Source organism: Vulpes lagopus, chromosome 17 (genome assembly GCF_018345385.1).
Source record: "Vulpes lagopus strain Blue_001 chromosome 17, ASM1834538v1, whole genome shotgun sequence".
Lineage (NCBI taxonomy): Eukaryota > Metazoa > Chordata > Mammalia > Carnivora > Canidae > Vulpes > Vulpes lagopus.
The window spans coordinates 9,348,649-9,371,829 of NC_054840.1; the positions used below are offsets into that span (position 1 = coordinate 9,348,649).

Here is a 23,181-nt window from a genome sequence, read left to right on the forward strand (position 1 = left end):
TTGATCCCGGGACTCCAGGATCACGCCCTGGGCCAAAGGCAGGCGCTAAACTGCTGAGCCGTCCAAGGATCCCCCTCATTATCTATTCTAATTAGAAATATCACTGCTTTCCACCTTAGAATAGGGTGAGTATCTCTGTCTTAGAATGACACTTGCACGAAGATTGCTGAAGTTTCCTGGAGATAGAGAACTGGTGGTCCTGCAAGTCATGGAATGTTTGCGTGTCTCGCAGATATCACTGAGCCTTGCTCTCATCCTTACAGATCCCTGATGACCAGGTAGCCAGAGAGGAGTCTTGATTACTTTAGGTCACCAGTATTCACCACCAAGAACCTGACAATTGTGAGGACACACATTCACTTGGGTTAGATCACAGCAGACAAATGTCAGCATCATCCCCATTTTATAGATGAGGAAGCTAAGGGTTAGAAAAATAAGTGATTTGTCAAGGTGATTAAGACTTGTCAGAGGGAGAGGTGGGATGGAAATTGGAGTATCATTCAAACATCCCTTTCCTTGTACTTAAAGTCGATGGGAAAAAGATAGCAAATTATGTTCTTACCAAGGGAGAAAAGGAACACCAAGCCAAAAGTTATGCATTAAAAAAAAAAAAGCCTAGGGATCCCTGGGTGGCGCAGCGGTTTGGCTCCTGCCTTTGGCCCAGGGCGCGATCCTGGAGACCCAGGATCGAATCCCACGTCGGGCTCCCGCTGCATGGAGCCTGCTTCTCCCTCTGCCTGTGTCTCTGCCTCTCTCTCATTCTCTCTCTGTGTGACTATCATAAATAAATAAAAATTTTAAAAAAAAGGAAGCCTAAAAGAAATTTTAGCAAAAATGTTACTAATAGCCAGTGGGATAATGGACAATTGTTTTCTTTCTACCTTTCTATAGTATATAAAATTTTTGCAGCGTTTTCACATTTATGAAGAGAAAGAAAACCTAAGCTTTGTTTGATTTCTTTTCAAAACATTTTTGGCTGAAGAAACTGTTCTATCCATGTTTCTTCAAAATAGAATATGTAGAGATAAAAATATATTTATAGGCCAAATAAAGTTCTTGTGTCATAGGCCTAAAATATATTTATGCTGTTGACAGAATTTTTGAAATACACAGAATCCTCGCCAATGTATTACTTTTTCTATTAGTAGAGTATTTTTTAATTTTCCATAATTCATTTCTTAAAAGCAGAATATTGGTTTTATTGACTAAAATATAGTGTTGCTCATTATTTTAGAGTCACATCAGGAGAAATGTTGAAAAGGAGTAGAACTAAATCAAACCTCTATGTTTTGCTTTAAATTTTCTTGTGCATTGTTGATGTGAATATAATAATAAAATGCATTGCAAATCTTGCTAAGGATACCCTGGATGAAAGGAGGTTATATTTATGTTTCCTGTTGTTAATAATGGGAGACCTGTAGTATGTTTCGCTAATATGCGGGTTGGGTTTTTTAAGCTGATAAATTTGAACATTACAAATATGTACATAATTGACACCACAGATGAATAACTCCAATATGGAGACAATCATTACCCAAAATTTTCATTAGAGCAATTGCTCACTAAGTTTTGTATTGTTACTTTTCAATGTGCAAGATATTTTGAAATGCAGGCTTTAAATACACTAAGAACAAAAAGGGAAGCCAACATGATAGTGGGATTTTTTTTTCTGTAAAGGAAGTCGGGTGGATGGGATGGCAACCTTTGATCTCTGACTCTTCTCTCTCCAATTATTTGTGTTCATCATTGTTTTGGTTTACACATGTGCTTGAACCACATTTTTGCATTATTTTGATTAACTTCAGTAAACATACTACCTACTGGTTGAGACGTGTTCTGATTTTGCTAACAATTACTAGAGATGTATGACGTTCTTACATAGTGGACTATTTCTATTTCTTTTATACAAAAGTAAATTAATACATTGATTTTGTCATTAATGTAAAATGTCAATGGGTGTATGAAGGCCTCTTTTTTTGGTGGTGATGGTTATAAAATATAAAACAGCTCGTCTGAGACTGTTAGAGAAGTGACTAGAACTGCCGTTTAGCACTGCCAGGGAAGAAGACTTCAGCTTCAGTAGTGGTCCAGCTGACTGGTGGGGAGCGTTGCACTAACCTAGATGGGTCACTAAAGTCTCCACCATAACTTAGATTCTAAAGATTTTAAAGCCACTTGCTCTACAATGTGGGAATATAAACCAGGGAAAGGACAGTCTTTGGCTTATTAGGGTAAAAAATGTGTACTGGACATGAGTTATGCTAGATAACTTCTCACTGTTTCACTGTAGTGCTCCCTTCCTAAAGCTCTTCCATATAAGGCAAACATTATCTGTTAATATTGTCATCCAACACTTGGGGATCTATTAAAATGCTGCATAATACCTATCCAGCCTAAAAAAAAGCAAACCAAAAAAATAAAATAAAATAAATTTTATGCTATAAATGAAAGTTGGGCTCATTTTTGCTTCAACATAGAAGAAAGTCACTAATCTTTTCCATATACACGTAACTGATTAGTTTTTGAACAGACAGGAACAATGGACTTTTTTTTCTGTTTTACGCAAGTTGGAAGAACTTTCAAATTATAACTCGTTTGTACCTTGGGTTCTCTGTTAGTGAAACTAACAGTATTTTTAAAAATGTTATAAGTTCCTTTAGTTTGTTTTTAGATAGCTTGTGTGAGTGTGTGCACTGAATTATTTGTTTCAAATGAAAATCTCCAGCTCCCTGGGCATTTCTTAGACTCCATTGTGTCACCATTAGTTTTTGTACGGATTTCTTTTCTGAGTAGATTGCCAATTCCTTGAGGAGAGATTCTGTTCTTGTTTTCTTTTGTTTTGTTTTGTTTTGTTTTGTTTTTGTTTTTGTTTTTGTGTGTGTGCCTTGATCCTCCCTAATGCCAGTGACAGTTCTATAGATAGCTGGACTGCAACACACGGACTAAATGGAATTGAAGTTACACATTTATAAAGAAAGTAAGAAAGAGAATGGGGAGGAGGAAGAGGAAGAAGAGGAGCAGAGGAAGGAAGTGGAAGAGAAGAAAGAAGAGGAAGAGGAGGAGAGAAAGGAGGAGGGAGAGAGAGAGAGAGCAAAAGGAATTGGGAGGGAGAGAAAAGCTGGAGAGAGGCAGAGAAAAAAAAACAAGGTATTTAATAGGGAGGAAATGCCCTCTTAGCAAAACTCAAAGGACCCGGGATTATTTTGCATGCTAGAGAAATAAACTTGCTTTAGGCTGCACATGTACAAAAAATAAAATAAAGTCAGCTTCCAATGTAGCAGGCAAAATGGAGCTGAGACCATAAAAAATGTCTTGGCCAGAAAAATAAAATGATAGCACCAAATAGGTAAAATGGCAGGGATCTCTGTGCTCTTGACTTCCATTAGCATTTAGGGGAAAAAATTAAACCAGACACAAGAAAGAGTACCTCCAATATGGGAAGAGGAAAGAACAAAGGAGGAGTCCTAGAGGGGAGGCAATGAAAATGAGACCTGAAGAATATTATAGCTTTGGGCCCTCAAAGGAGAAAGAGGAGAAAGTCTGGAAGGCAGAGGGCTCAGCATGAGCAAAGGCACAGGAAGCGGCGGTGCTGATGGAAGGGTGTTGCATCGGGAGCAGCTGATACGCAGGGTAGCCGGGAGCTGAACCCAGGTCTGGATTTGAACCTAGGTCAGTTAGACAAATGTCTCTTCTCTTCTGGAACTTCAACTCTTACTCTTAAATGCTCAAGGCTCCTTCAAAGCTTTGAGATATATTCCCTGAGTCCTGTAGCATCAGAATGTAAGGGGGGTGACTAGCGATTTCCCTGGATGGCATTTCAAAACTGAGAGAAAGGGCAGAGTGGGGAAGTTGGGGGGTTAGAAACTCCCAGGGTTGTCAGTGTTTTTAGAGAGCATCTGGTTTTCCTCTTTTCTTTGCAAGCATTGCCATTAAGGCTCAGAGAGGTTAGGCAACTTGGACAAAACAAATAGCCGGCTAGAGTCAGAGCTGAGCCCAGGCCCCGGTGAGCTGCCCTGTGCTTCAAGGGGTCCTTCCTCAGGGTGATGTCATGGGAGAAGCCCAGGTTGTAGAAGGCAGACGCGGCTGGATTCAAGCCATTACTCCTTCCTATGGGAACCAGGGAATTTCATGGAGCTACTGTCAGCTTTTTAAAAGTGAGGATAAACATGTTTGTTTCATGGGTTTGTTTTAGTGATAAAATACTATCCTACAAAGGTTAAGGTTAAGAACATAAAAAAAGTTCTGAAACACTCTATGCCTTGACACCTGCTGCAGAACCAATGTTTGTGCTATAGACTGAGTGTTCCCATCCCGCCCCCACCTCCCCCAACCACCCTGGGGGTTCATAGAGAAAACATAGCCATTGTGAACCAGAGAGTGGGCTCTCCTCCAACACCAAATCTGCCAGTGCATCGACCTTGGAGTTTCCGGCCTCTGAAACTTTGAGAAATAAATTTATGTTGTTCGTAAGCCACCCAGTCTATGATTTTCTATTATAGCTGCCCAAGCAGATGAAGACAGCTCAGATTCCCCCTCAGATTCAGTTCACGTGGAGGCCTAATCCCCAGTGTGGTTCGGAAATGAGACCTTGGGAGATGTTAGGTCATAAGGATGGAGCCCTCATGAATGGAATTGGTGCCTTTGTAAGAAGAGACCAGAGTGATAGCTAGCTCTCTTTCTCTCCCTGCCATGTTGAGGATGTACTGAGAAGAAGCCAAGTGCAAACCAGAAAGAAGGCTCTTACCAGGAACTAGATTGGCACCTTGGTCTTCGATTTTCCAGGATCTAGAACTATGACAAATATTGTTATTTGGCTTGTTATTAAGGCCACCCAGTTTGTCGTAGCTGCTGGAATTGGAAATACCCTCATATCTGATGGGAGGATAACAGTACCTACTCATAGGATTTTTGTAAGGATTAAACTGGTCAGTCCCTCAAAAAGAAATGGGTAGGAAATATCAGAAAGGGAGACAGAACATGGAAGACTCCTAACTCTGGGAAAAGAACTAGGGGTGGTGGAAGGGGAGGAGGGCAGGGGGTGGGGTGACTAGGTGGCGGGCACTGAGGGGGGCACTTGACGGGATGAGCACTGGGTGTTATTCTGTATGTTGGCAAACTGAACACCAATCAAAAATAAATTTATTACTAAAATTAAAAAAAGAAAAAAATTAGTTAATCCACGGAAGTGTTTAGGACAGTGCCTAACACATAGTTATTGCTCAGTAGATAGACGTTATCATCATCATCATCATCATCATCATTGGAGCAGAATCTAGGGTTTGAATACTCCTTCCAATGCTTCTTATCTACGTGACCTTGGTGAACTTCTCTGAACCTCAATCTCCTCACCTGTGAAATGAAAACAATAGTACCTGCTTAAGAGAATCACTGTGATGATAACCAAACAAACAGTAGTAAAGAGCTCAGAGCAGGCTTCGTGTACACCTAGCACTCCACAAAACTGCTAGCTCCTTTTAGCTGAGAACCCCCAAAAGATTGCTTTGTGCTTCTCATTTTATATCCAAGTGATATAATTTTATGGACTCTACAAAAACTATAGAATGACAGTTTAGAACGAGTCTTAATGTAAATCTTGAAATAAGCCAAGGAGAAACACTTAACACCCAAAGGTCTGAGTAAAAAATGCTGCATATCCCAACTATTGACCTTATGTGGAGAGTTGGCACTTTTAGTATATGTGGTGCCGAAGCGAGCACGGGAGATGGCATTTTTAAAACTTTAAACTGATATATTTAAATGCTAGTTACCAGTAATTGCTTATTCTGAGGAACTAATAATTGCTTCTCTGTGCCCTGAGGCTCTTGTTTCATTAAAACTGAAGCAATTGTAGCTTCTGGGGAGGGAAGGTATTTCAAAGAACAAATAAGTAATTGCTCAACTTGGAGCAATTTCTAAAATATAATTATATAGTCTTTGTGTACATATTTTTAGGGGAAAAGATTTATTTTTAAAATTGTATTCTTTAGTTAAAAATTTATTTTTAGGGGTGGCTGGGTAGCTCAGTTGGTTAAGCATCTGCCTTCAGCTCAGGTCATGATCGGGTCATCCATCATCGGTCTCTCTGCTCAGCGGGGAGCCTGCTTCTCCCTCTTCCTCTGTCCCTCCCCCTCTACTCATGCTCTTTCATTTTCTTCCTCTCAAATAAATAAAATCCTTAACAAGTAAAAATATTTATAGGTATTTATAGATTTTACAGTCACATGGTTCAGAATTCAAGAAGTATAAAAGGATATCTGGTGAGAATTCTCCCTTGCTCTTCTGAGCTTTATTTATCCACTGCTTTTCTGCACAATCTGTATTACTGATGTTTAGCTTAACCTTCCAGATACATCTTGGAGATCTTACAGATTAGCACATAAAGAGCCACTTCATTATATTTGATGTCTTCATAATAGCCCACTGTATGAATTTACCATAATTTTTATTTAACCAGTTTCATGTTGATGGACATGTAGGGTTCTAATCTTTCACTATTACAAATTATCCCACATGAATAATCTCATTAAAAGGCCATTCTATGAGAGCATGATCATATCTGCAGTATAAATTCCTTTTTTTTTTTTTGCAGTATAAATTCCTAAACGTAAAATTGCTATTCGAGGCCATGTGTATTTAAAAGTTGCTAAATATTGCCAAATTATCCTCTATACTGTTGGTACTGAATTACATTCCAACTGGAAATGTATGAAAATTCTTCAATCTAGACATCTTAAGGTCTAATATGAGACACCAGATTTTTGGCTTCCCCAACTTGAGTTGAAATTCCAGAAAGGGAAGGGGGTGGAGACAATGGAATTATCACTCCACCTGAATATCTAGTTTGATGTGAGTAGTCACCAGAGAGTTCCCAGTCTGACATGGCTCTGAATTCCACATGCCACGGTGGCCACAGCTTAGCAAGGGCAGGGAGAGGTTCCCAGGACTGTGGGTCTGATGGCAGCTTTGAGAAGCCCCTTCATACCAGTGGAGCACGGAAGAAATACCTGAGAGTTTCTGGGGTACACATAAGGCATGGAAATGCTGAGGAGAGCAGTGGAAGAGAAGAGGACTAGGTTTGGGACCAGAAGCCACGGAGAGCAGAGATCTTATAATCTATGGTGATGGCCAGGACTGCTGTTAGCAGTAACAAGAGACGCCCAAGAGACCAGATGGGACCTGATGGATAACTATGTCGAGTGTCTTCTGGGCCAAGCAATGGGGACAGAGAACATAGCAGGAGGAAACACCAGCCAAAGACCAAATAAGACCAGTACCCATCACCCCCCTAATGACAGGGTAGTATTTAAACTTGAATTCCACCTGGGTGTAGGGCAAGGACCCCATACTCTGTGTCTTCACCTCCTCATCTCGGATATTTCTTTCTTGATTTCCCTGATGCCTTTACCTTGGAACTCTTATTTCACTGGTTCCTTGGGTAGTGCTCTTCTAGTTGCAGACTGTAACATCTACCCCCATTAATTTAAACATAAAGAGATGAATATTATTGGGAGACTCGTGGGAACTCCAGGGTCCTGGGAACAAGGCTAAGATATAAAACCAGCAGCTCACAAAACTCAGTAGAAACCACAGTCACCACTGCTCACCACTCAGATTCCATGATGCTGGGGAAGGGATGCTAGCAATCCGGCCACAGCTATCCCAGAAGCCCCAGAAACTGCTGTCACCATGCCCACCTGTTTGAAAAAGACTTCTTGTAACAAGCAGTTCCCCTCATTGCTCACTGTCACATCACAAATGCACAAAGACTTGGAACCAGACCATATATGGAGCCCTGGTCAGAAGACGACCTGGAAAATCCTTTGTTAGGATTCCTGGTCCACAGTACAAGAAGAAAAGGAAGACAGATGTCAGGATGGGTGTGCATCAACCAAACCCGAGCACCGGCCTCACCCCACATTTCCACTGTGACCTTATGCTGAAGAGTTCCAGGTATCTATGTACCTACACCTCGGGCCTGCATTTTCAGCTTCCTGGTAGGCAGAGAAAATGACTTGCCCACAGTGTTTAAGCAAAACGTCTTTTGAAATAACAATTTTTGTGGTTATTCTTTCTCCTAAACCTAGACTTGCCCTCTTATATTGTGCAATTTTAGATGAGGTCTCTGGAAACATGTTTCCACCCCCCACCTCCGTTCTGAGTTTTTATTTGGAACAGGTCTCCCTGAGGTGTAATCCTTCTGCTGATTGCCAACAGCATGGTTATCCTGTCAGCTGGAAATGAGTGGAAGGACGAACAATTGTTTTTTAAAGACAAGACATAGCAACGTACTAAAATGCAAGGTGATTGAGCATAGGGTGCCCTCCTCCCCTACTAAATATAGTCTTAATTGTTGTGGTTTTTCTGCAGAGGAGCATTTACAGCCTGGAGGTCCCTTGATAACACCCACAGCCACTGTTCCCACTGGTCCGACCACTTCTTAGAGTATCCTATTCCCAGTCCCTGTCCGCTAGTCATTTCCTGGGTTACCATGGAGCTTTGCTGCTGCTTCTGGTTTTTTTTTTTTTCCTTCCCTTTCTCTTCATTCACACATATTCCAAGATTTCTTCTATCCAATGTTTGCTGTTACTCTGTTTTACTGCTAAGACAAGAGTATCTCTGTGTGTGTGTGTGTGTGTGTGTGTCTTACAACCACAGACGTTTATTTCTCATCGTGACATATATCCCATATTGGTTGGTGGAGGCATCTGTGCCACTTAGTCACTCTGGGACCCAGGCCTTGAACTTTGCCAGGGCAGGGAGACAACGAGAGGGCCATGCCGTTTGTGGATGGTGCAAAGAGTCTGTGTTGGGATGTTTGGGCGAATATCTGGGGAGTAGCACTATTTATGCCTCGGATCATTTCAGATGGACGGAGCAGATGGCCTTCCTGGTAATGTCCTTCAGCCCCATCCTCCTTCCTTTCACACATGGGTGGGAGCAGAGAATCAGGGACCCAGAGGGGACGAGGGCACAGCATTGACCCAAGCGTCACCCCTCCAGGCCCCTGCCCACTTGTTCGCTGGCTCCTTCTCCTTTGTCATTTTTATCTCATTAGTCTGCTGCAGCACATCGTTTGGCTGTGACCTTTACGTTGAAGGGTTCCAAATATATACATGTGTATCTCAGATCTGCATTTTCAACTTCCTGCCCCTAAACTCCTGGTGGTTCAGCTGCTCCAAATTAGTTTTTTTTTTTTAATACATTTTTTTGTGTGTGTGTAGAAAGGAGGAAGGGAACACACATTGCAGTAAAAGGAATCCTGTGAGGTACACGTGTAGAGGGAGCTTTGTCCAGGGTGGCTGGAACATAGATTTCTAGTCAGTGAGCCCAAGAGCATGATTCTGAGAACCAACAGCGAGGATATTAATTTAAACAAACATGGAGGTGCCTTTGGGTGGAAGAAATGCAACAGCTTATACAAGGCGGAGGGAATGCATATCTTTATCTCCTTTTTCATTTTCTTTTTTTCCCCCTACCCACCCCCCCTTTTCCTTTTAACTGATACACACTCCCCAAGCAACAAATATGGTTGACCTAGAGGCTGGGGGTTGGGGGGCACAGCCTGAAAGCTCGTGGTGGTTGGGAAATGTTGACTTTCTCCTCTTTGCATTTCATCTTCTTTCTACTTAAAGAAAATTGTGTGTATCTTTTCTTTGGTTTCCTGCCTGTAGCTTTTGAAAAGCTTTTTCTCTCAACTCCATTGGCATTTTGCCTGCTTGAGGTCTCCGAGAGAAAGAATACTTCCTGAAATGCAGTTCTCTCTCGCGCTTTTGTTTTTCTTGGCCAGCATCTGCTTCAGTCTTGACTATTTAGTAAACTTTGTGAAGAATTGTTCAAGGCTTTTGGGCATTAGGAATGGCACATTAATTATTTCATTTTCAAGAAACAAGTGCTTTAAAAAAGTGGAACATGAGTGATTTTAACTTCTCATTATTCTTTTGAAGCTTCTCTAGAAAATGCCCTTTTTTCCTTAGGCACAGAAACTCGTTGTTTAAAGCTACAAGGGTGAATGATTTTATTTTCACTATGGGATTGCTCCTGCAAAAACCAGATATTGATTCTTTTGTTAGATGTACAGTAAAGTCATTTTTAAAAACTTGTTCCTTCTTTTTCTTTAAAGATGAGCCTTTTAAATGCATGTTCCAGCTCTTTCTGATAAATCACTGCCTAACTCTAGTTCTCTACATCATTTCATACTTTTTTTCTGTGTGTGGCAATAATGTGATAGAAAAGGAATTTGGAGAAATGAATACATAAAAGATTGTGTCAAATCTTATGATTTTTCCCTTAAGAGTTTGAGGGAAGCCATTTTGCACAAAGCACTCCTAGGGAGAATAAAGAATTTGCAGAAGAGATTTTTAGTCAAAGAAGGCTTTTCACATAATGAAACAGTAGCATCCTGTATCTTGTATTTATTGAGAAATGATAGGAAACAGTATTTCTCTCTAACAGAGAACAACAACTTTAGATTGACTATATGATAAGGTGGTTGTGCATTTAATTATACATGTTTATTTTATTTGCCACTGGTAGGAGTACAGACGGTAATATTTATGGAACATGACTTGGCATTCTCCATCAAAATTTAAAATACACATGCTTTTAGATGCAGCAATTGCACTTTTAGGAAATTGTTCAGCAGATACATTTGCACATGTGGTAAATGACCAATGTATAAGCTGACCACTAAGTCAACCAAGTTGGAAAACGATGTACATGCTCAAATGTTGGATTAAATAAAACTTGTAGCACATCTGTAGAACGGATTACCTTGTGTTAAAAAAAACGACTGGGGAGGCACTGCAAAGTGATCCCCAAGGTAGTTTGTTAAGTGAAAAATCAAGGGGCAGAACAGCACTATGACATGCTACTATTTGTCTCCCAAAGGGAGAAGTAAGTAAATATATACTTTTGTTACATATAATATACCACTGACATGTGCCCAAATATATATTTGTAAAGACATTCAATAATCCTAAATAACGTTAGCTGCAAGTAGGGAGCAAAATTAGGCTAGGGTGGGAGGTGAACGTTCACCAGCGGTGTTTTGGTGAATGTTCAACAACTCGGTAGGGGTGGAGGAGGGACGGGATTTGTAGTATTTGCAAATTTCCATGGTATAAATATGCCCAACACGTCCTCTTTTGAGATACCAATGTGGTGTCAGTGAACACAGAGTTGGGAAGAGATGTGTACAATGGCCCCTGTGAGCCAGAGAGAGCAATCTCCAGCACAACCCTGCCTTTCAATATTTTCCACGTTGCAGCCTTTGCATTTTGAACTATATGAACTTACTCAAAACATAAGAAATCAAAAAAGTAGGTAAAATTTAAAAATCTAAGTGTTCTTGCTGAACCATTTGTTATCCAGTAACCAGATATTTTAAACAGCAGAACCAAGGCTTTGTAATAGCAAAAACGAGAATAATGGACCTAAGAAAAATTATGTATCTTTTCACCAGGTTTCAAATATCACTATTAGTGCTGAAATAAAAAGTAAATTGGAGCAGAACTTCAGAAAGATTGCGAGATTTCTGGTTTTACAGTATTTAGCATTATCTTTAATAAATGACTTCAGTATTCATCAGTGTTTGACATGTAAACAATCTCTGACCAAATGGAGAGAATTTTCTTAGCAGAAAAACCAGTAAGAAGCTCTTTCCTGCAAACTTTCTATTCCATATCTAGGCCTGAAGGTTGACACTTCCTGATACTTGGTTACAGTTTCCCCTTTCCAAAGTTATTAATTCTCAGTCCCACAAGCAGGGGAGAAATGGATTTAGAGGGCATCTCCTGCTCCCCACCGTAACCAACTCCTCTCCAACCCATATATTATAGGTGCTCTTCACTAGCTTAAGGGTACAAGTATGATCATGACTTTTTTTAGTGAAATTATCTAAACCCCTCCTATAATAGACTTTGCAAGGCTTTATTATCCCCTTCTGTTCCCCAAATGAATCAGGAACACCAAAGGCTTACTTGATCAAGGAAGCTAGCCTTGCTTCCCAATGTCTCAAGGAGAGACAACACAGAAACTGAGTGATCCAGTTGGCCCCAGTCTGGGGATGCCATTGTTTCTGCTGTTGCCCCACTGTGCTAAAACAAGTTAAAGCTAACAGTGTGGTGGTTCCTCAAGAAGTTAAAAATAGAGCTACTTACGACCCAGCAACTGCACTACTGGGTATTTACCTTAAAGATACAGATGTAGTGAAACATGGGGGCACCTGCACCCCAGTGTTCCTAGTAGCAATGTCCACAATAGCCAAACTGTGGAAGAAGCCACGATGTCCTTCGACGGATGAATGGATAAAGAAGAGGTGTTATATATACACAATGGGATATTTCTCAACCATCAGAAAGCATGAATATCTACCATTTACATCAATGTGGGTGGAGCTGGAGGGTATTATGCTGAATGAAAATACGTCAATCAGAGAAGGACAATTATATGGTCTCATATGTAGAGTATAAGAAATAGTGAAAGAACCATAAGGGAAGGGGGAAAACTGAGTGAGGAAAAATTAAAGAAGAAGACAAACCATGAAAGACTCCTAATTCTGGGAAACAAACAAAGGGTTGCAGAAGGGAAGGTGAGTGGGGAGGGATGGGGTAACTAGATGATGGGCATTAAGGAAGGCATGTGATAAGATGAGCTTTGAGTGTTATATGTTGGCAAATTGAATTTAAATTAAAAGCGAAACAAAAAAACAAAAAACCCTAATTCTACACGATATAATATATCCTCATTCACTCTTGCAGCAATGCTTATGTTAATGAGATCCATACCTACCCCAGAGTTGGATCATTTTGGGGCTTCCAAGATCACAGCTCTTGCATTTACATCTTGTGGTAGAGTCTGCTGGTGTCTCACATACCCTTTGCACGGCTGTTGTACCCATCCCACATTCCACAGCTCTTAGGAGTTTTTGACTGCTAAGAGCTCACAACTGTCACTTTCTCTAAACACTGAGCTTGGAGATCAGGAGGGAGCATGTTGTCTGGGAGGTAACGCTGTGCCTTCTGACCCTGGGGTAACCCGCAGCTAATCACTGACTAACGCTACAATAAGAAGGCCAGCCCCCTTACCTCAAGATGGACTACCTCTGAAGCTAGCACAAAGCCTACAATGCAGCTGAGATTCAATAAAAATATATTGATGAATGAATAAATAAGGAGCTACTTGAATATACGCTGCAGTATACAAAAAAGCAAATATTTAATGAAGACAATGTATGAATATTTTCCCTTGGTTTCTAAGTTGCAAATCATGGTAAGAAAGATCTTCCCTTTGAGAGCTCAACAAAAGATTGTGTTCATGTTTTTTTCAAGTACTTTTTAAGATTTCTTTTTTTTTTTTATTTTTATGATCAATGCACACTTGAGTTTTTCACTTTTGTGGCTAACTCGGATCATTATACTACCATAGCTTTATATTTAAGCCGTTGTGTCCTCCAAATTTGAAGCCATAGCTTCTTTTCCAGTTTAAACAAAAAGGAGACCTAATTACTTTAGGGTGCTTGCGGGTTGCAACATGATTAGAACTGAAATAGTAGGGCAGCCTGGGTGGCTCAGTGGTTTAGCGCCGCCTTCAGCCCAGGGTGTGATCCTGGAGTCCCAGGATTGAGTCCCACATCCGGCTCTCTGCATAGAGCCTGCTTCTCCCTCTGCCTCTGTGTCTAACATGAATAAATAAACAAAATCTTAAAAAAAAAACAAAACTGAAATAGTATATTCATGAGATAATGGAAATATGTTTGGAGAAGTGCAGAAAACAGGTCAGACAAATAAGTATTGCTATAAATAAGTACATACAATAGGCAACCCCCAAAGCGTACTGATTTTGGAAGTCAAGCCATCAGCCATCTAATGTGTTTGGCAAGAAGACAGGAGGCTGAAGCCAGCTGACCATTGTAAAGAACAGATGGTTGTCCTCAGGTGACAAAATATGTAACATGAGCCATAGCAGATAATCATCAATAGGTTGAAAAGATCTTAATGACCTAAAATTTATCTCAACTTAACCCGCCTTAAGGAAAAGGACATCCGTCTCCCCAGCCTCCTCAAGCAGTTTATTGTGATGGATAAGCATGTGAAGATCAAATATTGACCTGAGCTTTATTGACAAGGTGGAAGAGGGCTGCAGGGCAGAAGGTGCCAGACTTTCTCTGTTCGTGGGGCCCCTCAATGTCTCTGGTTCTTTCTCTTTTCTTTTTCCTTTTCCACAGAGTTCTTAGGACAGAAGAAATACTGGACAGTTCAGTGTATTACGTAATCATATCCAAATGATTTCCTAAGTGTTTATGTCCTAGCAACTCAGTAGCCATTTGAAGAAATAATACACGTAAAATTGAAATTAAAAAAAAGATAATATCATTCCTGAAACTGGGCACCCCTGCCTTCACTTCCTGTTCCACATAAATTTGGTGTGCGGTACTTGCTTTTTATCACAGCAACTGTGGAAAACCCAGGTTCTAAAAGATCCATCCATCAAAGGAATGTTACGGGGTCTGAAAATTAACTCAGACTTGTAATTCATGAGCCATCTGATAGACACTAAAGACCAGTGTGTTTCCCTCAAAAATATAGACTCTCCACAGCTCCCCATAATTTTCGGCCTTACCTTGAGGTGGTTTGGCACTCATTTGGGGAGCTGTGCCTTAGGGCGTTTGGAGGTAAGCAGACATCAGAACAGGATCAGCGAACAGAAGAACATCTAGGAGATCATCTCTTTGGATGACCAACACTGAGCAAAACTAAGATTCACTGAGTTGACGAGAGGCCTCATAATTTGTTTGCGGTTACACATCAACATGAATTTGCCGAACTCTCTGTCTAAGGAATAGAATTAGTTTTTTAAGATAAAACAATAACCTCTTATCTTGAGATCCCATCAGAATTCTTGAGTAAAATAAGGTCAACCTGTTACTACTTTGGTGGGCATAATCCAGGAGCCATGTAGGTCGGACAAGGTGTGATTTGTTTTCCTCTCGGAGTACACTAAGCTGTTCTGGCATTTTGTTAAAGGACACAGTGTCAGAGCTATTATCTATGAGAGGGGCCAGGAAATGACTCTGTGTCTAATCACTACCAAGCCTGGAGATATTTTATTAGATGAATGAAATATTAGTCTCCTCCATCATCTTAATTGTGTTCCAAATTAGATCCCAAAATTAAATCCTTATCTCCTGTCTTTTATTGCTTAACTTACTTTTTTTAATTTTAATTTTTTTTTACTGCTATGACAACATATTCTTGTGTGTTATAATTTATCAAATGTCTGCTGTAATCACTAGGTAAAACAACAAGCTACTTCTAGCTCCTAGGACAATTATGAAAAATACTCCTTTCCCTTCCCCCATGCTCTGCAGAATTTACGTGACTCTAGAATGTGTCATCTGTGAAAGGAAGAAGAAAAGGAAAAGATCACTTTTAAATAAAAAGATTTATTTTTTTCTAGTGTCTATTTCATCCTATGCACTTTAGAAACCTTGATGAACTTAGAACTTAACAAAAAAGTTTTGAAGTATATAGAACAGTCTCTTTTTTACTGGTGAGGGAAATCCTCTTCAGAACTACTAAGTGCTTGAATGGGAATTCAAACACCAATATCCATGGGGTTTTGTTTGCTTGTTTGGTTGGTTTGTTGGTTTGGGTTGGGTTTTGTTTATTTGTTTACCAAATACTATCTTTAGGACACTTCGACAGAGCAACCTGGTAATTACAGTCTTACATCTGATCTATGTCCCTCTATCCTAGTATCACAAGCCAAGTTTGAGCCAAGTCAGGGTTAGGACCAAGTTAGGTTGGGAATGTCGGACATTCCAAACCCATGTGAACAAATCATCTATGCTGTGCCCCCTTAGATCCAGAGTTGAGATCACGAGGGTATTAACACTTAGAACCTTCACCAAAGAATCCAAAGAAACACGAGCTCAAGGAAGATCAAGTTTCATGTGGGCAGAGGCCTTAGAAAACATTTATTTCCATTCCAGGATATTATAGCCAAGACAGTAAGGACCAGGGTAGTTAAACCACTGTCTCAAATTAGTAAGGAGTTGGCTTTAGAACCAAGTCACCAAACACCAAGTCTTTTTTTTTTTATGTCACCAAGTCTTGTTTCTATCATGGGTCTTTCCCTCCTTCCTTCCTTCCCTCCTTCCTTCCTTCCTTCCTTCCTTCCTTCCTTCCTTCCTTCCTTCTTCTTCCTTCTTCTTTCTCTTTCTTTCTTTCTTTCTTTCTTTCTTTCTTTCTTTCTTTCTTCTTTCTTTCCTTTCTTTTTCTTACACAACACAATATTACATGTTCATTATAGAAAAACTTTATAATATAGGTATATAGTAAGTAATAAAAATAGAATTATACAAAATATTTCCACTCAAGATAATCACGTCTGTTAAGGCTTCTTTCTATGCATGTATATTCATATATATTTTTAAAATATAATTCCATCATGGTGCCTAGTAATCATTTTTTTGGCCTAGTAACCACTTTTAACCTGATATTTTTTAATTATCTTTTTATATAAATAAGTTTATCTGTATCATAATTTTTTATATCATGGCATAGTGTGTGATGTTTAGGCTCTTCCAGTTTGTTTCTGTATTTCCATAAACCTCTCATTATATAAAAGATACAGATATCTTTCTACCTATCTGTTTGTCTACCTATCTATCACTGATTTATCAAGATATATTCCTAGAAATACAATTCCAATAACAAAGCATGTGTATTAGAGTTCTCCACAGAAATGGAACCAATAGGATGCACATAGATAGAGAAATAAATCTATTCTACAAAGATGGCCCACAAGATTATGGAGACTGAGAAGTCTCTAGATCAGTAAAGTGATTCAGCAAGCTGGAGACCCAGAAGAGCCAATGATGTAGTTCCAGTCAAAAGGACGTAGGTTTGAAACATAAGAAGAGTCTGTGTTTCATTTCAAATCCAAAGACAAGAAAAAGCTGATACCTTACTTTAAAGACAGTGAGACAGGAGAAATTCTGTCCTACAGGGGGAGGGTCAGCCTGTCTGTTCTATTCAAAGCTTCAGCTGATTGGATGAGCATCACCTTCACCCCCAGCCTCCCTTAGAAAGAACAATCTGCTTTGCTCAGTGTACCAATTTAAATGCTAATCTCATCCCAAAACGCCTTCATAGACACATCCAGAAGAATGTTTAACCAAACATTGGGATATCCTGTGGCCCAATTAGGTTGACACATGAAATTAATCATCACGTAGAACAATTTTAAAATTTTTGATTCTTATTGCCAAGCTGGCCTCTGAAAATTCTGTCCCAATTCAGAAGGCACACGCCAGCAGTGGAGTCCACCCTGTCCTCCATCCTTGCCACACTAGTCGTCATTCTTTCAAAATCTTTGGCTAGTATACGGTTGGTCTTTATTATTCATGAACTCTGCATTTGTGAATTTGCTTACTCATTAAACTTTATTAGTAATCTCAAAGTCAAACAGCACTTTCCTGGTCATTTGTGGACATGTGCAGAGTAGTGAAAAACTGTTCCCAGTTGAGGTCAAGCAAGGCAACACAGTGCGTCCTTGTTTCAACACTCAAGTATCTTTTTCATGGTCAATTTAGTGCCACAAATTTTGCATTTGGGGGCTTGTTTTGGTGATTTTGCTGTTCAAATGGCCCCCAAGCACTATGCTAAGATGCTACCTCCTTTTTTAATTTTTATTTATTTTTTATTTTATTTTTTGTTTTTTTCTGTGTGTGTATGGAAGGAAATGGTGATGTGCCTTCCGGAGAAACTACCTGGGTTAGATTAATTTCATTCAGGGATGAGTTACAGTGTTATTGGCTATGAGTTCAATGCTAATGAAACAATATGGTTTATCCAGAAAAAGGAAAAGAAAGTTCACTGCTTCTATGTAAGGCTGCTTGGAAAGTGCTAAAGAACATCTGCAGCTTATGAGGAAGTTATGAAAAGAATGGAAAGGAGGCTAAATATGGAGATTCATGAGATGATGACTGATTAAAAACCAACAACAATAATAATGCATGGTTGATAGCATTGTCGAAGAAATTTATGTGCATGTTCCCAGGGTGAGGATCATAGTAAACCCTTTTAAGCTAGTGTTTTATCATACAGAAATACTGCATATAATTAAACAAATATTACATACACTTAAAGTCATAAATTTCTCAGTTGAAGAAAACTTGTGATCAAAAGCTTTCTGGAATCTAATCTTACATTTCCCCTTGGACCAATGGCTCGGTATTCACTAATTCAGTGTTCACAGCTACTTTACCAACTGAGAACCATCATTTCCTCTTATCTTAATTTACATATCTTTTATTATAATTGAAATCGGACTTTTGATATTCAATAACCATACGTATCCTTTGTCAAGAGGCAGTATAATGTGGTACTTAAGAATGTGTTTACTGTCTGAAAGACGTTCTGACTTCATGCTCAGCACCAAGACATCTGTGTTCTAAAATGTTTTCTTCCATTCATATGTGAATTTCCTCATATTGCTTCTACTTTCTGAACTTTTCTTTTCACTTATAGAAATGAGGGCATATAGTTTCCAATTCTAAGATTTTTGGCTTTATAATCTGTAAAATGAGGGTGTTATATCCTACATCAATTCTAAATTTATCACCATAATGTACATTTTGGGAATCAGTGACTATTATAATCTTTTACTGGAGGCAGAGTATAACTGGTGGGATGGTCTCTTGAGATGTCTACGTTCTGTGATTCTGTCTTGAAAGGCTAATGTGCCTGAAGAATTTTAAAGTAATACTCTTCTTGGGAGTTGTTACATATATAATTTTGGACCTTGGGGCTGGTCTAATTTCCTGGCATTATGTTGACTCAGCTGTCAATGAAACCTGGATTCTTATTTCATCAAACAATAATTCCAATTCTTATTCTATATTATTATAACATGATTATCTATTTTGTTCTTTATGTCTTCATTTGTCTCCAGTTGCACATAGAGACAAATCAACCCTGGAGACAAATCAACACGTTCGCTTCTTGATATACTTGACTATGACATAATTGCTGCTAATAAGTGAAGAAATTTATGATAATTTTTGCTAAATAAAAACACATTTTTTCTTTAGCAAAACACATACAGTCACCAAAACACATACTTACAATGCTCAAATTCCAACTACAGTAAATCTTCAGTGCATAGTATGTAGAAAAGGTAAAGGTAACACTAGAAAGCCATTTTTGTAACAGAATTTGTAGCTTTTCTCTAAGATGTGGAAGTTTTTACTTTGTCCTCTATACCTATCCATATGACCAAATGTTTCACAGCTGCTTGTTCTCACTTACTTTCTTATAATCAGGCCTAGAATCTCTACTCACATCTCTGTATAAACTGTGCTCTGATATATCTAGTAAATTCCCAGAAGTTTCCAATCTAGAATTATAACATCTTAGAATTTTTTTCTAATTTTTTTTGGAATTACCAATGATGCTTGCATTTAAATGGTTAGATATTAATGATGGGAAGCATATGCTCTAGGAAAGGAATTGATTTATCTTTGTGTAGCAAACACTTGTCATTTTTAGCTGTTTGGTATCTTTTATGTAAATTCTCTATTTCTTGATAATGTCCCATACCCTGAGTTTTGGGTCTCTAAAGGAGAATCCAGAAACTTCACTTCTCCAGATTGCTTTGGCCAGGGGCCAAAAGCACGAATTCAAATTTTGTCATTCACAGTCTGTAAAACTGATCTGAAAGTAAGTAACCTCAGTAGGTAACATCCATTCTTCTGGAATGGGTGGTAGCTGGAATGTATAGTATTTGGCTTTACAAATGTCTTTAATGGGACAAATCTCTGCATTTGGTGGATACACAGCTTCTCCCCTGTTTTACTAACCCATCTAATGAAACCACGAGTTCCCCAGTATCCTTAACAATTTTTTTCTCTACTTAAGATTAATCAGAATGCATTTTGTTATTTGCCTATTTAAAACATTCAAATATTAATTTAAAATATTCAAAGATTTTGGGGTGCCTGGGTGGAAGCATCTGATTCTTGGTTTTGACTCAAATCATGATCTCAGGGTTGTGAGATCAAGCTCCACAGCAGACTTCACGTTGGATCTGGAGCCTGCTCAAGATTCTCTCCCCCTCCCTCTGCCCCTCCTCCCTCAACTGTGTGTGTGTGTGTGTGTGTGTGTGTGTGTTTACGTCTGTCTGTGTCTGTTTGCAAGGATGTTCATGCTCTAAAAAAAATTCAAAGATTTTTATCAAATACCATACACAAAGGTTTTAAGAGTGAAAGAGTCATAATAAATATGACTTTTCTACCTTTCTTCCTTCCTAGTTCCGTTACCCAGACATACTCACTTTCAACAACTTTAGTTGATTTGTCTGATATTTCCCCTCTTCCACATATATAAATTATACATATATATAAATTTTTATCATATTTAGATATTACCTGTTGATTGTATATTTCTCTTTTATGCTCACTGCTCTTCCCTTCCTCTATCTTCCCAATATTTTTGTAAAACATTTGCTTAAATCACTGGTCACTATTTACTGTGTAGCTGTTGTTTATTAATAAATGAGGTAGTATGGCATTATCATATTATACCTTTTTTCAGTCTCTTCCTTAGAGTTCTTTGCTTTGCTCCTACCTTGTTTCATTTTATTTTGAATATACCTTTATCAACATACCTCTGTTGGATCACTCAAATACTCGTTACTATCTTTTCAAATGTTCAAATAAATCTGATCATTTGTAGACTTTTTACCTGTATCTGCCTGTTTCAGTCTGTACTGGTTGCTTTCTAGACTATGGCATGGTTGTCCTGGTGGGTCTCCACTCTGTCGCTGTCTTGTTTTGAATGCTCTAGTTTAGGCACCAGTCTACTGCTTTCTAGTCTTACCACCACATTTTACCAAGCAAATCCTACAGTAGATTCCTGAAAATGGACACATGGGACTCAGAGTCCCTGCACTTTTGTACACTCTGTATTTACTCCTCACGCATCAACATTTGAGTATAATCTCGAATATTTTTCCCATGGCATTTTTCTATGGGCAGCACTTCTCTTTTTACTGAGAAATAATCTTCTATTGTGTTTTAATTCATTTGACACAAACTCATTATTAACTCATGGCCATTACTAAAGTGAGCATAACTGGCATATGCATTTTTAGGTGGGCATTTTCATAATTGAATATATTTTGCTGCCACTAAAAGAAACTAAGTACCCTGCAGTGTGAAATTTGTGAAATATGTGTCATTAAAATAGCATGAACAATGTACACTTACCACTCTTTGGTTATCATCTTCAAGACCCAAGAACATTTGGTGAACTGTAAAGAATAACTGGACTTATGATTTGATATCTGTTGCCAGCTGGAAAAATTAGAACTCTGCTTTGCATATTATCATTTCTAACACTATCTATCAGATAAGTGCTGAGATTCACAGGTGTATGATGATTCTTTGTGCTATTGTTTGTTGCCAGAAATCCCAGCTTCTCCCATTAATACAAAGACCTTTTGAAATGAAAGCCCAAAACCATAAACTTTAAGATTTTAATATTAAGATAAAAATGATATAACTTTTTATATCTTTTTATATGTAACTTTTTATATCATTTTATCTTAATATTAAATGATATAAAGATGATATAAAAAGTGTTAAGTAAAATTTACAGGTAGTTTCTATGAAAGTCAGCTTAGATCCTCTAGAAAATTCTGGGCCAACCTATAAAAGCATCTCTTTGAAAAATAGCAATCCTGAAGTCTCTAAATATTTTATTTTTAGATAATACATCACATCTGTATTACAAAATATCCTTATGCAGTATTGTACACACAGGAGGCACTCAATAAATAATAGTATGTGGAATAAATGAATGAGAGATGTAGTAAGTGTTTAAATAAGAAAAGTCAGAATTGTTTTTTGTTTGTTTTTTGCAGTGGAATCATGTGATTATATAAATTCTGCCTTCATGGTAAATTAGGAAGTTTCATTATCTAAAAATTTCACTTTCATGCTCGTTCTGGCAATACGTATACTAAATTGGACCAACACAGAGAAGATTGGCATGGCCCTGTGCAAGGATGACATGTAAAAATTTCACTTTCTCTCCTCCATTTTCTTCTCAACATTGTACTCGGGCACTGAATTCTATGTCTTGTCATCATCTCTGCCACTTGGTTGTGAACTTTAGGAGAATTAGGTCTGTGATTAATTTACCTTTGTCTTTACCTCAGCAACTACTGTTTTACTTTGCACCCAGAGGGAGTTCAATCAGTGTCTGTAGAGATAACTTATGAAGTGACTCTTTGATTGAATATCCACCAAATTCAACAATATGATAGTACCTTTCTAATGAAGGAATAAGACATGGGAGTTACATGGAAAAGCATATTAAAGTAAGCAATGGGACGATAACATACAGACAGCCTGGATAAATAGGAGGACACATCTTTAAAGAAATTTATCTAAAAATTTCACAATAATTTAATGACTTTATGATCTTCGGAAGACACCTTTAAATAATACAAGGAGAAAATGGACTTTAACCAATAAGGGGCTTTATTAGTGCCCTGATCTTGTTAGGATTAAAATAATACTTTGATAATAGCAAATTAAAGAATTTAATTTCACAAAAGCCTTTTAAAAGAAACAGGCCTTTTGAGGCCTACTCATGCAAATACTTGGAAAGAGGGGTACCTGGATAGCTCAGTCTGTTAAGCATCTGCCTTCAGTTCAGGTCATGATCTCAGGGTCCTGGGATTGAGCCTGGAGTTGGGCTCCTTGCTCAGTGGAGAGTCTGCTTCTCTCTTCCTCTGCCCCTACTCCCGCTCATGTGCACATGCACGTGTGCTCTCTCCCTCTCTTTCTCAAATAAATAAATAAAACCTCTTTAAAAAAAAAGTTGGAAAGAGAACTTTTTCTTCATGACTAGAGAAACGATGAAAAAATGAATAAAAGAATCAGAGTAAACATAAATATGTTAATTTGAGGGAAGAGTTAAGTCTTGGAATTTAATTGGGAAACCCACTTGAGATTTTCCAGTTCTTTCATGATCTTATTGTGTTCACTCATCTAATGAGTAATAGCTGTTTATCATTTCTTACAGTAACACTGAAATGAAGCATCATAAAGTTCACCTCTAGAGTGAATGCTGACTCAAATTGCCATGTTTCCTTGCTTTCCTCTTTCTC

At 38.5% G+C, this 23,181-nt stretch overlaps 1 non-coding gene across 1 annotated transcript; it reads left to right on the forward strand.

The window, feature by feature from the left end:
• The first annotated feature begins 22,001 nt into the window (after positions 1-22,001).
• Positions 22,002-22,106, forward strand: LOC121477645. Its single transcript, XR_005984315.1, has one exon. It is a non-coding gene; the product is annotated as a U6 spliceosomal RNA (small nuclear RNA).
• The last annotated feature ends 1,075 nt before the right edge of the window (positions 22,107-23,181 follow it).